Here is a 12,928-nt window from a genome sequence, read left to right as displayed (position 1 = left end):
GCTGTCATGATTGTCATTCCCCAGCAGATGCCCTAACTTCCCACTGTGCCCCGCTGGCTCTGCTGCCCCTGTTGTCTCTCAGTCCAAAGAGTTTCTGAACAAGAGACAGGCTTTTATGGAGCCTGGCAAAGCTTCAGAAGGGAAAAGGAAAAATCAATAAAGCTTCAAAGCAAAGTCTTTGCTTCAGTGAATATGACATTTGCCCTTTCTTCACTAGTGGGAAAAACAACAAGGACACTTACACCAGCAATGGAAATAGAATGAACAACAACAGAGAGACCTTCCAGGTTTGACTTGTAAAGGGAAATAACTTTATAGTCATTGTCCCTATTTGGTGACATCAAAAGCAGGTGTAGGGTGTTAGGCGGTGCAGCCTGGGAATGAAGTGGAAAGTAACACAAAGTCAAAGGGAAGAGTTGAAGGAATTTGGAACAAGAGATAATGGACTCTGCTGAAGAAATGGGAAAAAAAGACACGACACAAAGGTCAGGTCCATCGTGGCACAATCAAATCTGTTATAAAATGTCACCTGCAAAGGTGGGCCATAACAGTAAAAGGACCTTCCAGTAAGTTTTACACCATTTGATAGCTTTGCAGCAACTGAAAATGGTGACAGATCCTCACGCTTTGCTAATGAACAGATTCTCAGTAGAGTTGACCAGGCCAGAAATTTTCTAACAGAAGCTGAAAATGCCAATTAAGGAAATTAATGTTTCTGCAAAATCAAAACAACTCTAAAAGACTCTTGCTGATGTTTTTGGAGGTTTTGCAAAAATATAAACTAAATGTAACCCTCACAAGTCTGCTTCAATTAATTTTTTAAACTCAAGTTTTTATAATTTGTTTCCAATTTCTTTTGTTTCAAAACTATATGCTTGTTCCAAGTTTTTAATTACATTCTGTCCTGACTATACAACTTCTTAGCTGGTTTTCCAAGCTGTTTTGTTCTGATGTTTCTATTTCTGTGTCATTCATCATATGCAACTTTGTGGACCTCTTTCTTTTGGAATACGATGCATTGTTTCGATTGACTTTGTGTAATTGTTTGAAAATAGTCTTTTGTAAAGGAAGTATTTTCCTTAAGTGAAGCTGTGCCTTCAGCTGCAGCTGCTGCTGGCTTTGTTGGAGTTTCTGGCCTGTTCAGTGGATAATTTGCAGAACCTACTTTCCCCTGCTGAGAGGGATCCTGGGTCAGCTGCTGTTGTTGTAGTCCTGAGACGGAGCAGGCTCCACCACTGGTGAAGCCAAGAGCAGGATTTCTGAGGACCACACAGGTAGTGTGGTAGGACAGTCATGTATTCATCCTCTGACCCCTGTACTTGTACTAGGAGAGAGTTCTGAAGCTACAAGAATCAATAAAAATGTATTGATTTCTCCACACCATCTTAAAGCCTGTCTGCTCCTATCTCCAGTTTTCAAGCTGAGAAAGGAGACTGTAAAACTACAGTTGTCTTACACTTTTTCTTCTTTTTCTTCCCCCATTCCATGCTTGCACAGGAGACAAAGATTTGGGTCTGACAGAGTCACCTGGTAACTGCATCACAGCAGCCAAATCTGTTAATACTCAGGTTGTGAAAAGAGCTGCTTTTTAAGCTTTCTGAGGAAGGAGAAGTGCAGGATAGGATTACTCAAAAGGCAAGAGTTGAGTGACTTCTTTTGGCTTTACTCATCTCTCTACAAGCAATGGCAGTCAAGGAGATGTAATGTGAATGAATAGGTCAGTGCATCTCTGGATATTTCAGATTCACATAAAGTTGCTTTTTCAGAGTAATTTCAGCTCCCTTTGCTTGATGTTTGCTGTTCTAGGAGGAAGACAGGTAGCCCTCATTCATCTGAGGAACATGGGAATGTCCACAACTGTTAAAAACAGTCTCAGTGGTAAAAAAAACCCAGAAAAAAAACCCCAAAAAACAAAACAAAACAAATCCCACAATAATATTTAGTTTCACAGAAACTGTCACTAAAGCCATGCCTGTCAAAAAGTGAGTGGGCAGGTGTCTAGTTCTGGTGCTCACGTGGACTGGTTGGGCAGTTTGACTTTTGACATTCAGCTGTTCCAACTGAGAAAATCCCCAGCTGCACCGATTTTGATTAAAAAAGGTGCAGTATGGCTGGTAGATAGGTGTAAGTACTGATCAAATGACCAACTGTATACCTGTTATTATCTATATTGAAATCTACATTGAAACTGTGTGTTATTTAAGGCAAGATATGCATAGCATAAAGTACAAGTAGCCACTGCTCTGCTCTACCAAAAGAGCGAGGCAGACCCAGTGAAAAACAAAAAAATGCCATGTGATTTATCTGCCATAGCACCATTTGTGACTTTCCCTACCCTCATGGTTTCAACAATTCACATAATTGTTAGATTCATGCTGTTGGGGCTGTTGCATGCAGGGTGTTGAGCCACACTCTCATGCACAGAGCAGTGTGAGCAGGGTCTGCAGCTGAGGACGCACAGAAGGAGAGGGAAGAACTCCTCTGTGGGAAGCTGGGAAGAGCAGTGCTGGGGTTCCCAGCCAGGTGACCTCTGTGCTGTCTCTCCTGTGAAGCAGTGGTGAGGTATTTCAGCTGGAGGGGGGGTCCGTGGCTCTGACCCAGGAAGAGGTGACTGGTCCGGAGAGATGGTCCCGGAAGGGATCGCCTTCCCGAGGCCCAGTGTCTTCCCTCAGCTGCTGGCAAAGGAGGGCCCTTGCAGAGGCTATCAGCTCTTTAGTGATTATCAGCTCGTGATTCCAGCTCAGCTCTGCAGGGCATCCTCCAGGCCAAACCAGCCCAGAGAGAGACGAGAGGCCCGTGTGGCTAGTTCCGCACAGAGGTAGCTTTATTGTTGGTCCCCTCCGGCGAAGGGAAAATCCAGGGACGAGCTCACCCCCCCTCCGGCGAAGGGGCTTTCTTTTATAGGGATACAGGGGATCAGCAGGGGACCAATGGGTTACAGAGGGTCTGGGACAGACCAATGGGTTACAGAAAGATCTGCATAGTGTCTCTCAAAGGATTGTGGGTCCACTTTTCTCGCCATGACCCAAGAAGCGGCTGCCCCTTTCAGGGAGTCCTGCTGGGCGATTGCAAAATCTCTTGTCTCAGCAGAGATCCCTCCAGGGCAAGGGCTGGGCATATCCCACAGTGAGGATGAAGAGAAAGATGACAATTTTTTTTGCATGCTTTCCCACTATTTATTATATGCTTTTTTCTGTGATGGGATCAACCCGAACTCCCTCTTGGATGCTCCTCTTTGTGGCATGATTACAGCTGAGTATGGGAATTAGAGAAGTTGCTGCACGTTGGCCATTTACCTCCTGTGCATGTGTTATTGGCTAATATTTCAGTATTTAAAATACTAACAATGTAGAGTATACAAACACTGCTTTGTTGTTTCGGTTGTCTCCAACACAACCTAGCACCTACAAAACGAGGTATGAAAAGGTTGGGGGGAAAGGGCTCATTTTCACACCAGTGGTAATGGCTTCCCATGAGAGCCTGCCATATAAAATTATTGGGGTTTGCAGGTGCATGGCCATGGGAACAATAAACAAAGCTGTGAGAACAACAGTGGTAACGCTGCCTCGGCAGCTGCTGTGAAAGAGTCCAGAGCTGCAAAGAGCAGCCCCTCAGCACTGCTAAAGCTGAGGCACTGGGGCACCTGAGGCACAGCACAATCCAGGACAAATTCAGCTTCAGCACAAGCAAATGGGATGTTGTAGCTCTCAGGGTCTCATCTTGGCTTCAGATGTGAACCCTAGTCTCGCAATAAAGTTGAACATAACCTTTGCATGAAAATATACATGTGAGCTAATCTACATTTTGGGTTTCATTCTAGGACGGTGTTTATTCAAAGAGTGTAATTCTTCCTAAGTAAACAAACATAAACTCACATCTCTCCCCTCCCTGTAGCCCAATGATCACAAAGTGAGTCATGCTAAAGTACAGAAAATAGGCCCAATCAAGCTGGTAAAACAACCCAGATTGGAAAGATGAAGGTCTCTAAATTAAGAGTGCTCTGCTGCAGACCCCCAGGCTATTAAAGCTCATGACTGTTTGCTCCAGCACCACAGTTGCTGTGGCAATTCATATAGACTGTCAGGATCCAACCAGGTAAAAAACTAGGACTTAAACTATATTCAGAAATAAACAGGAAGCTGATATAGATGCCAAAGAATCGATACACTGTATTCTCTGTGTCTAATACCATTTCACAGGTGGGCAGCTGCATTCTGTACAAGCTGCACACTTCCAATGCTTTTGAATACTTTCACCACACAGAGCACATTGCAGCAACTCTGACTTGTGGAAAAAAAAAATCAAAAAAAAAATCAAAAAACTCTTGTAAAGAAACTGGGAACAGACAAAAAGTGCTTAAACAGACCCAGACAATGCCTACTTGGAGGCTATTCTAAAAAAAAGGCACATGGTGTCTTATTAGAAGACAGATGAGATATTTTTCAAATTCTTTGACATGATGCTGGGATGAAACCCAGGTACCTTGCAAATGACAAATCTCTAACAGCAGGAAGACAAGCATGTGGCTATGATGGGATCTGCTGTATTTTAGAGATGTCAGGCTGGACCTTGTTTCCATTTAATTAGTGAATCCATCTTGTTCATGCTCCTAGTACTATAGCACCTTAAACTGCATTATAATATGCTTCTCAGTAGAAATTGAATTTAAAAAAATAAAAAAAAAACCAACAGAATTGTCAGGAGCTGCTTTTATACAATTGCATAATCTTAGTTTTGTCATTTCCAGTAATGAATTCAGTGACATAAATAAGGGATTTACCAAATAGAGACCACAGCTTTATCACACTGAAACTTTCTTATGCCACTCAAAAACACCATTATAAAGTGCAAAACATCTCCTCAAACAACAGGTAAAACATGTATCTGGATGTGCTTTCCTAAGAAGGATTTTCAGTATTCTTTTTCCTCACCTGGAGGTGCAAATGACCCCAAATGGGTGGCAGACAGGCAGTCCCTTCCCTCCCTCATCAGGCAGTCAGCAGAGCTTCTAGATGGGCCAAGGCAGAAATGCTGTGACCCTCACAAGGCTGTGGCATGAGAGATCTTCCTTTATGGGCCACTACCAAGGTAGAGTCAGTTCTTCATTTGGAAGCTCACAGCTGTGAACATGGAAGTGTGTCAGCTCTCACCAACTGTCAGAACAGTCATCATAGAATCACTCAGGTGGGAAAAGACCTTTATGATCAAGTCCAAACATTGCCCCAGCACTGCCAAATGCACCACTAAACCATGTTACCAAGTGCTGCATTTCCATGTCAATACCTCCAGGGGTTGCACCAAGGATTGGACCGAACCAGTATTAGTGTTAACACTGCCTGCCACCACTGCAGGCAAGAAGGGACTGCGTCTCCTGTCAGGCACAGCTCCTCCCTGCAAAAGAATGCACTGGCACAGGTCGGTATTTAACATTTCATTCCTTGCCCTGCCTGCACATCTCCCCTCTCAGGGAGCTGCGGACACACCAAGTAAATCAAAGGGATAAGAATTTATGAAACCCAAAGCAGCACTGGATTTTGGAATGACAACATGATTGTATATGGGTACTAATAAAAGGCAAAGGTTCCCTGAAGCCACAGGCTATGAAGTGGAGTAGAGCAACGTGATTAAGAGAGAGTTAAGATGTATTAAACTTTGAAGGAAAAGGCATTCCGTAGTGACATGTTAATAGATCCCAGGAAAGATTTGTTAATGGACTAAAAATTGAGAGGCTCTTTGTAGGCAAGCACTAAGTAAAAAGTAAATCACAGTTTCTCCATGGGGGAGGTGCACTTAAAACCTGGTGCAGCAGGTATACCCAGGGCTGCCTGGCTGGGGCTTGGAGCCTGGGACACAGGGACACAGGGAGGACACAGGGACACAAGGAGGGCACAGGGACACAGGGAGGGCACAGGGACACAAGGAGGGCACAGGGACACAGGGCTGCTTCCAGCCCTGGTGCTGAAGCACAGCTCTGCACAGCCACGCCTGATTTATGTCTTTCTTCCCATCACACTGAGAACATGAGTGAATAAAAACCTTATGATTTGGGTCTATGAAGGTGGCTAGGGTTGCAGTGATCTCCTGAAAACTTCTTCCAGGGTGTGAAACACAGAGTGTGACACAAGATATATCTAAATAATAGCTAATTTTCAATTAAAACACACTGCAGTTGGGCAGTAGCTGAACATGAAATACGATCTCAACAAAGTCTGAACCTTGTAAGGACGCTGAGCCCAGTAAAAAAGTTCATCTGGCTGGTATGAGATCCTAAAATTTAGTGATAGCAACCCAAAAGCAATCGTAATCAGGGGGAAAAATAGGGCAGTAAAATGTTTGTCTTGGCCTGGTCTCCTTTCTGTGATCTCCTTTCAAGCTGACATAGTGGAAGCAACAAAAGTGACAATATTTCAGAGCACACTCCCCTCTGAAAGGCAGAGAGCACCAGAACAAATAATACTGTCTCTTCTTGATCATGAAAGGCTGATTTATTCTTGCTGCGTTATAATAAAAGGCATAATATATTTTGTGACATTGAAACCAGTGGAGGAGCTTTGCCCTTTACCAGTGGGGCAATTTCTTTTCTCCATAGCCTTGTTCAGATGCACCTAAGATTCTTGGAATTTCTAACATAAACTCTAACCTGCATTTCATAGGCAATGAGAAAGTGGCATTAGGAACTCTGGATGTGGCTTTGGAGAGGACTGGATGTAATTGCACATCTGTTACTGTACCATCAAACACAGCCCTTTTCTGCAAAAGAGGCAATCCTACATGTTTGATGAAAGGGAGTGGTGTACATGGTGACAAGAATTAATAAAACAGCTGCTTAAACTCTGTTTCAGGTTTCTTTTTCAGTGTTGAGGCCCATCAGGATGCTAAAGACGAGCATCAAACAAGCATCAGCTGATGCTTTAGTCACCTGTTCCGGTTTGGCCAAATTTAGAAATAGATCCTCTGAGAGAAGGCACAACCACCCCTCCCCCACCAGGTTCGGGAAAAGACAGATTTTCCTTGAAGGAAAGTGAAGGAGATAAAACTATTTATTTCTCAAACACACAGGAAAAGGAAAATAATGCTAAATAATAAAATCTCTTGCTGTGGGGAAAAGAACTGGGAAAGTGTTCGAGTCCTCCCTTTGGTCTCCTTGGAGCTGGGGCTTGGCCCAGGGCCAGGCCCTCTGCACTTGGTGGAAAGTCCTCCCGATGTGCTCTGATGTTAAAGCAATCAAGCAGTCCAGTAGAAAAGGGAGAAAATCTGAAATTCCAGGGAAGGAAAAATTCAACTCTCAGTCTCTCTCCGGAGAACAAAGCAGCTGAACCACTGGCCAAAAAAAAAACCTGTCCTGGGAGCAGCAAGCCGGGTGCTTCCTCCCTCCCCTGCCGCAGCTGGAAACAAATCGCTATCTGTGTGTGACCTTGAACAAGCTGCAAACTGCTTTGAAAAAGTTTTGCTCATTTTTTTCCTTCCCCCTCTCAGGCTCAGTTTAGAGGCATAGAAAGGCACAGGAATTAATTTGTGGGCATAGGCAGCAATATGGGATACACATCATAAGGTCACCCCAAGACACCTTGTATGTGCAAGTCCTGGGTCAGTCCCAGGGATGGGGATCCTCTCCTGGACAGGTGTTTTTCAATTGGAATCCCAAACCCGGGCTGAGCCCAGGTGGTGCAGGTTCCTTCAGGTAACAGCAGCCAGGAGTTTTGCATTTGGGAGTTCATGAACTACATACAGTTGTCAAAGGGGAAATGGTTTGGTTTAGTCCCATGAGCCTCAATGTTTGCAGCTGGGACATGTCAGCACTCCCACAAGCCTCTGCTGGAAAGAAGCTTCCAGAAAGAGAGGCAAAAGCACAGCAGAGAAGGGAAGAGGTGGCAGATGGAAGGGCTGCAGCTCTGGGACCCTGACCTACAATTGCAAATTTGGTTTGGAGGGAAGGCTTAAAAGAGTGAGACACCCAGGATATCTTCAGTACATGGAGAAGAGCCTTTCTTGAGTGGAGGGGGGTGTTTGAGCATCTTAAAGGGAATATAATTTATATGGCTGTTTTGCAGATGCTCCTGAATGGATGTGTTTTAAGGTCAGGGCAAACCAGGTAAGTTAGAGGGAGTACATCCAGGGAGCTGTACCAACTCACTGTGCCCTTCATGCAGCAAAGCAATGAGAAGTGCAAAGTGGGAATTCAGAATTGGGAAGAATGTTTGGGGTTTTTTATAAAAAAAAGTCTTACGTCTTTCTGACAAGGCCCTCCACGGTAGAAAAATGCCAAACTGTTGATTTTCTTGGAATGCTTATGATCCTAATTACTTTATTGATTCAATGCCTGCATTATATATGGGTTTTGTTCTAACTATTTTTATCACTCATGTTTTAACTATACATAGCACTAAAATTTAATCTATGTGAGATGGAACTGTCCTAGGGCTTTTTGTTGCTATAAGTCATAGGGTTTTTTTTTTTTTTTAGACTATTTCCATATTAATAGCTACTTAGCTTTTACTTCTGGCTTTTGTTTTCTATGAGGAATATCCACTCTTCCCTTGTAGAAGAGGGAGAGTGACATGTTTGTTTGGGTTTTTTTTTTGATTATTTTTATTCCAGTATATATTTATTAAGTGAGAACAGTCCTAATGTCTATTTTCTGGTGAGCACAGTAAATCATGAAATTATGTATTCATCATTCCTTTTTATTTTTTAAAGGTATAATAGAAAGGAAAGCCATTTAGCAAATCAGGTACAAAACTAAGATCTATGTTTTAGGAGCTGCAGGGGAGTTGGAGGAAAATTGGCTCTTGTGATGAAGCGTTATTCAGTCCATCACACATGTGAAGTACAATTTTGCCCCTGAGGTGAAGAAACAGGTGCTTTTTTCCCTTTCTATACAACCTTGGAATTTGGAGGATTTTCCTTGCATTACTCTACCACTTGGTAGTGCCTCTGACACTTGTATTTGGGATATGCTAAGAATGGCAGGGGCAAATATCTGTCTACTTGCAGTGTAAGGCAGGTAGAGGGGACAGAGACAGGACTCTATCCGGTTTGGCTTCCCCCCACTGCTCTTCACAATGGCAGAATGGAGATTTTATTGTTTGGTTTTGATCTTGACCTGTTTCAATATTAATAGCTCTTGATAGAGAATTAACAAAACTCAGTGGTGTTTGAATTAACCTGTCTGTAGGCACAGGAGCAACCCAGAGGCCCTGAGCTTTGTGCATGACCTGTTTAAGGTATTAGGGAGCAATCAACGCCTCCATATCACCCCAACATTGCCTGGGCTTTAGGGCTGTGTCTGTGGTTGGGGCTGCCTCATGCTCTTTAAGAGTGATTCCAGTGTAGGGTAAATAAGCCATCAAAAATTGAGAGATTAAGTGACCTCTGGTTATCTGAAAGGGTGTATTGCTATAAGCCATTAATAAATATACCCCAAGAGGCAGGAATGGGTGAGTGGTAGGTCCCCTCCTGGGCAGAGCTTCAGCCACCAGTATTTGCAGTATCCTGGAAGTGATGCTCAGCTTTGGAGGGCATGGAGAGCAGGAGGAAAGGGGGATGTGCAGCAACAACACCTCTTCAGTATTTCCCTTCTTACACGCACAGCTTATTACCTTTAGTGTCACTGTGATGCATGAGAGTGACTGTGAGTGATGTTGATGATGTGCTGTGGGGAGGATGGAGTTTGAATTCTCCTCTTTGACTTTCCAGCACTTCTTTCTGGTACAGAGTAAGATTATTTTCTTGCCTTTTCCTGTTCCTCTTCAGAGCACTCCAAGAATACTAACAGCGTTCTTGTTCTGTGCTTTGCCGAGCGCGGGGCTGCGAAATCCAGCTGGCACTTGCACAGAGATTCATATGGAGAACTGTCCTGGCTTCCTCCTCTTAACCCTCTATAAGGCCAGTCACTCTATTTTTCAAGATATGAATTAATAAAATAAAATTAAAATGCAGGAATATAATGTAGAAGCTGCTGTGCTGCTGTTGCATCTGACTGATGTGTTAAGACTGTAGTTTGAAGATAGAGGGCAAATCATGTGAAAATGTTAGTAGTGTAAAAGAGAGAACAAGGTTTGGAGAGAAGGAAAAATAATTTGAAGACTATTCTGAGCAAAAGTGCCAGAAGGAAATTGTACATATTTCAGAGAGACAGATTGGGCAAAGAAGGCTGGCAAAGCAAATCCTTGTAGCAAAGTTGTTAAAATGGCATTGTCTTAGAGCAGTGAAACTCTGCACTCTGTGTTTCTCTGCATGAGTTAACTTGACCCCCAGCCATTGTTTCCTACAGGAGTGGAATAACTTGATAGGCAGCAGGAGGCAAAATTATTTCAAGTCTTTTGGCATTGCTTCCTGTGACCAAAAAAGTAAACACGGACATCAGCATGTAAACAGGATGCTCAGCTGTAAGTTAGAGCAAGATGTAGCTTGTTCTACATTCAGCTTTTCTAAAAATAATTCTGCTTTAGTAAATAAGACATTCTGTATGTGTATCCTACTTCAACACATTTCAGACTGCCGTCAACAAACTGTAGGATTTTAGTAGAAGGTGTTTGCTAAATAACAAGTAAGGCAAATGGATTTACTAAATCAGACCTTCTCTGTTTTTGTTGCTAAACTTCTGTATTGAATATGCTTTTCTGTATTTGGATAAATGCTGCTAGGGATTTACTGTTCTATTTGTGAATGTGGCTGTTCTTGCAGAGCAGTCTTATGCCTGAGATACTGGGATAACCAGGAGGTGGGTGTCCTACTTCTAGCGCTGTGTTACTGTGTTTTCTAGCTTTTTTTTTTTTTTTAAATAATATGTATTTTGGCAAGCAAAACAATTTTTTTTAAACAGATTTTTTTTTTTTTTTTTTTAGATTTTGCTGCTGGCAAAAATGTGAGCTCTTTGGTTTCTCAATAAAACTGCTGCAGTTTCTCTTGGAAATCATAATTCAGACATGTAGAGCTGCATCTCATAAAATAAACCATAGTCCCATGGTGTCCTGTGCTGACTGAGTACAGGGAAACTGTAGCTCTACGGGGGACCTGTCAGCAGCCTCCCTGTGAGTTTGAGCAAGCCAGGCTCTTTACAGCACTGTATGGCAGGAAGCTGAGAGGCAAAGGACATAAACTGAAGTCACAGAGGTTTACATTGAATTTACGGGAGAAACTTTCTCATCGTTAGGCTAGTCAAGCAGATTTTGCCCAGAGAAGTTGTGTAGCTTCCAACTGTGGAGATTTTTCAAAACCTGGTTGGATAAAGCTCTGGACTGCTACAGCAGACAGCAGTTTTGGATCATAATCTAGTTGGGGTTTTATGTCAAAATCTAATGCACTTGTATAAACTTCCTTTTGACCTACACCGATAGTAGAGGGCAAAGCAAATTATACCCCATGAGCCTGGGGGATTTCTTCTCTTGACTTTCCAGCAAAGACAGTGCTCTTAACATTAGAGATGTGGTAAGAATGTAGTAGGTAGAGTGCAACAGGGTGACTTCCTGACTCCTTAAATAATAGACCCAGATTACTTGAGAATTTCCAAAATACTGTTGTCATTGGACTGTTGAAAGGTAAGTCAGATAACTTGGCAATAAAGGTTGGAAATAAGGTAAATAAACCACCTTTTTTCCCTATCCCAGTATGGCACATTTTGTAATGTACCATAGAGGTAGTGCCTGCAGTGAGTGATGTTTAGAGGGTGAATTCAAAGCTTGTAAGGTAAGTTGTAAATATAAGGGAAAGTGTTAATGGAAAAAGGGCAATTGCTTCTGGCTTGGACTCTTCCTCCCTCCACACATACACATCCCTTGTTATGCTGCAATTATAAAACAGCTGCTTACTGTACCTGTTTGCCTCTAACCCTTTAGCTGGAGGCAGAGAAGTGTGAAGAGGCAAAAATCAGCGGGTTATGAAGACCTGTTTCTTTCCTTTTCAGATGTGTCTGCACATCATTGCAAATAGAGTGTACTCAAGAGCTTTAAGTGGTCAGTCTTGTCATAGGTGGGTACTGAGACCAGGTAAACAGGCTCCTTGATCTGGATTTACCTCAGTTGGAATCTTGGTGTAATTTGCACCTTGCCTACACCAAGAAGTAGATACATCTGAGGAGTGGGTGATTTCCCACTCTTAGAAATGTAAATGCTGCACTTGCCCCTGTAGCAGAGATTTTTGTGGATTTAAATATCCAGATGGTGGTACTTGGCAAAAGTTGTATCTTACAAGGTTTAATTCATGCTGCAGTTGTTCATTTTGATGCTGGAGATGACTTTGGAGTAGGAAGTGTTTCAAGATGAAAATGTTTGTCCAAGGCCATTTCTCTTTCGAGTCTATGAATAAAAAGAGGAGGAGGGCCCAAAGGAGAAGCTGCTGGCTGTTAATGGTGGTCTACTGGTGTGACTCTACTTGAAGTGATAGACCATGGAGAACAATGACAATGCTTTCAGTGCAGAATATCTTGTTTTGAGCAGCCAGAGAGTCTTTAGAATAGCTCTGGCCATGTGCCATCTTCACTTTAAGCATCCTCGCTGCTAAAGAGTATTGTACTAGCAGCTTAAAACTGGACACTGTAGATGTTGGGGAATGCATTTAGTGCAGATAGCTTGGGGTACAAGCTGCAGTCTGAGCTGATGGGCAGGGCCCTGAGGCAAGAGGTTGTGAACTAAGGGCATGGAGACCTGTGGTACAGCCAGGTGAGGGACAGGGACACAGGAGCTGAGGACCCCTGGATTTTCCCACCCAGAGATTGTAAGGGGAAGAAAAGCCCAGGGGGTTCTTTGTTTGGTATTCCTCCTTGGAGGCATCAGCCCAAGCTGTTATAGTGTTATTTGGTTATTGCACCATGACAAAAATATTTTAAGGATCTGCATGTCTGAGTCTCTGCTATGGGAAACCTGGAATTGAGCTGATGAGGAAACTTGGTCTGACTGTGAGTATAGCTGAGGAGGGGCCTCAGTTCCAG

At 43.1% G+C, this 12,928-nt stretch overlaps 1 protein-coding gene across 8 annotated transcripts in view; it reads left to right on the top strand.

Moving 5' to 3' along the window:
• The first annotated feature begins 7,781 nt into the window (after positions 1 to 7,781).
• NAALADL2 (N-acetylated alpha-linked acidic dipeptidase like 2) overlaps positions 7,782 to 12,928 on the top strand; it is a 432,075-nt gene continuing 426,928 nt past the window's right edge. For all 8 annotated transcript variants that reach the window (XM_069025088.1, XM_069025089.1, XM_069025076.1 and 5 more), the window contains exon 1: positions 7,782 to 8,092. The gene's annotated coding sequence lies outside the window, so the exon portion shown is untranslated. The remainder of the gene's footprint in view (positions 8,093 to 12,928) is intronic.

This window comes from Aphelocoma coerulescens, chromosome 9 (genome assembly GCF_041296385.1).
Source record: "Aphelocoma coerulescens isolate FSJ_1873_10779 chromosome 9, UR_Acoe_1.0, whole genome shotgun sequence".
Taxonomy (NCBI): domain Eukaryota; kingdom Metazoa; phylum Chordata; class Aves; order Passeriformes; family Corvidae; genus Aphelocoma; species Aphelocoma coerulescens.
This window is presented reverse-complemented; position numbering and strand designations above follow the sequence as displayed.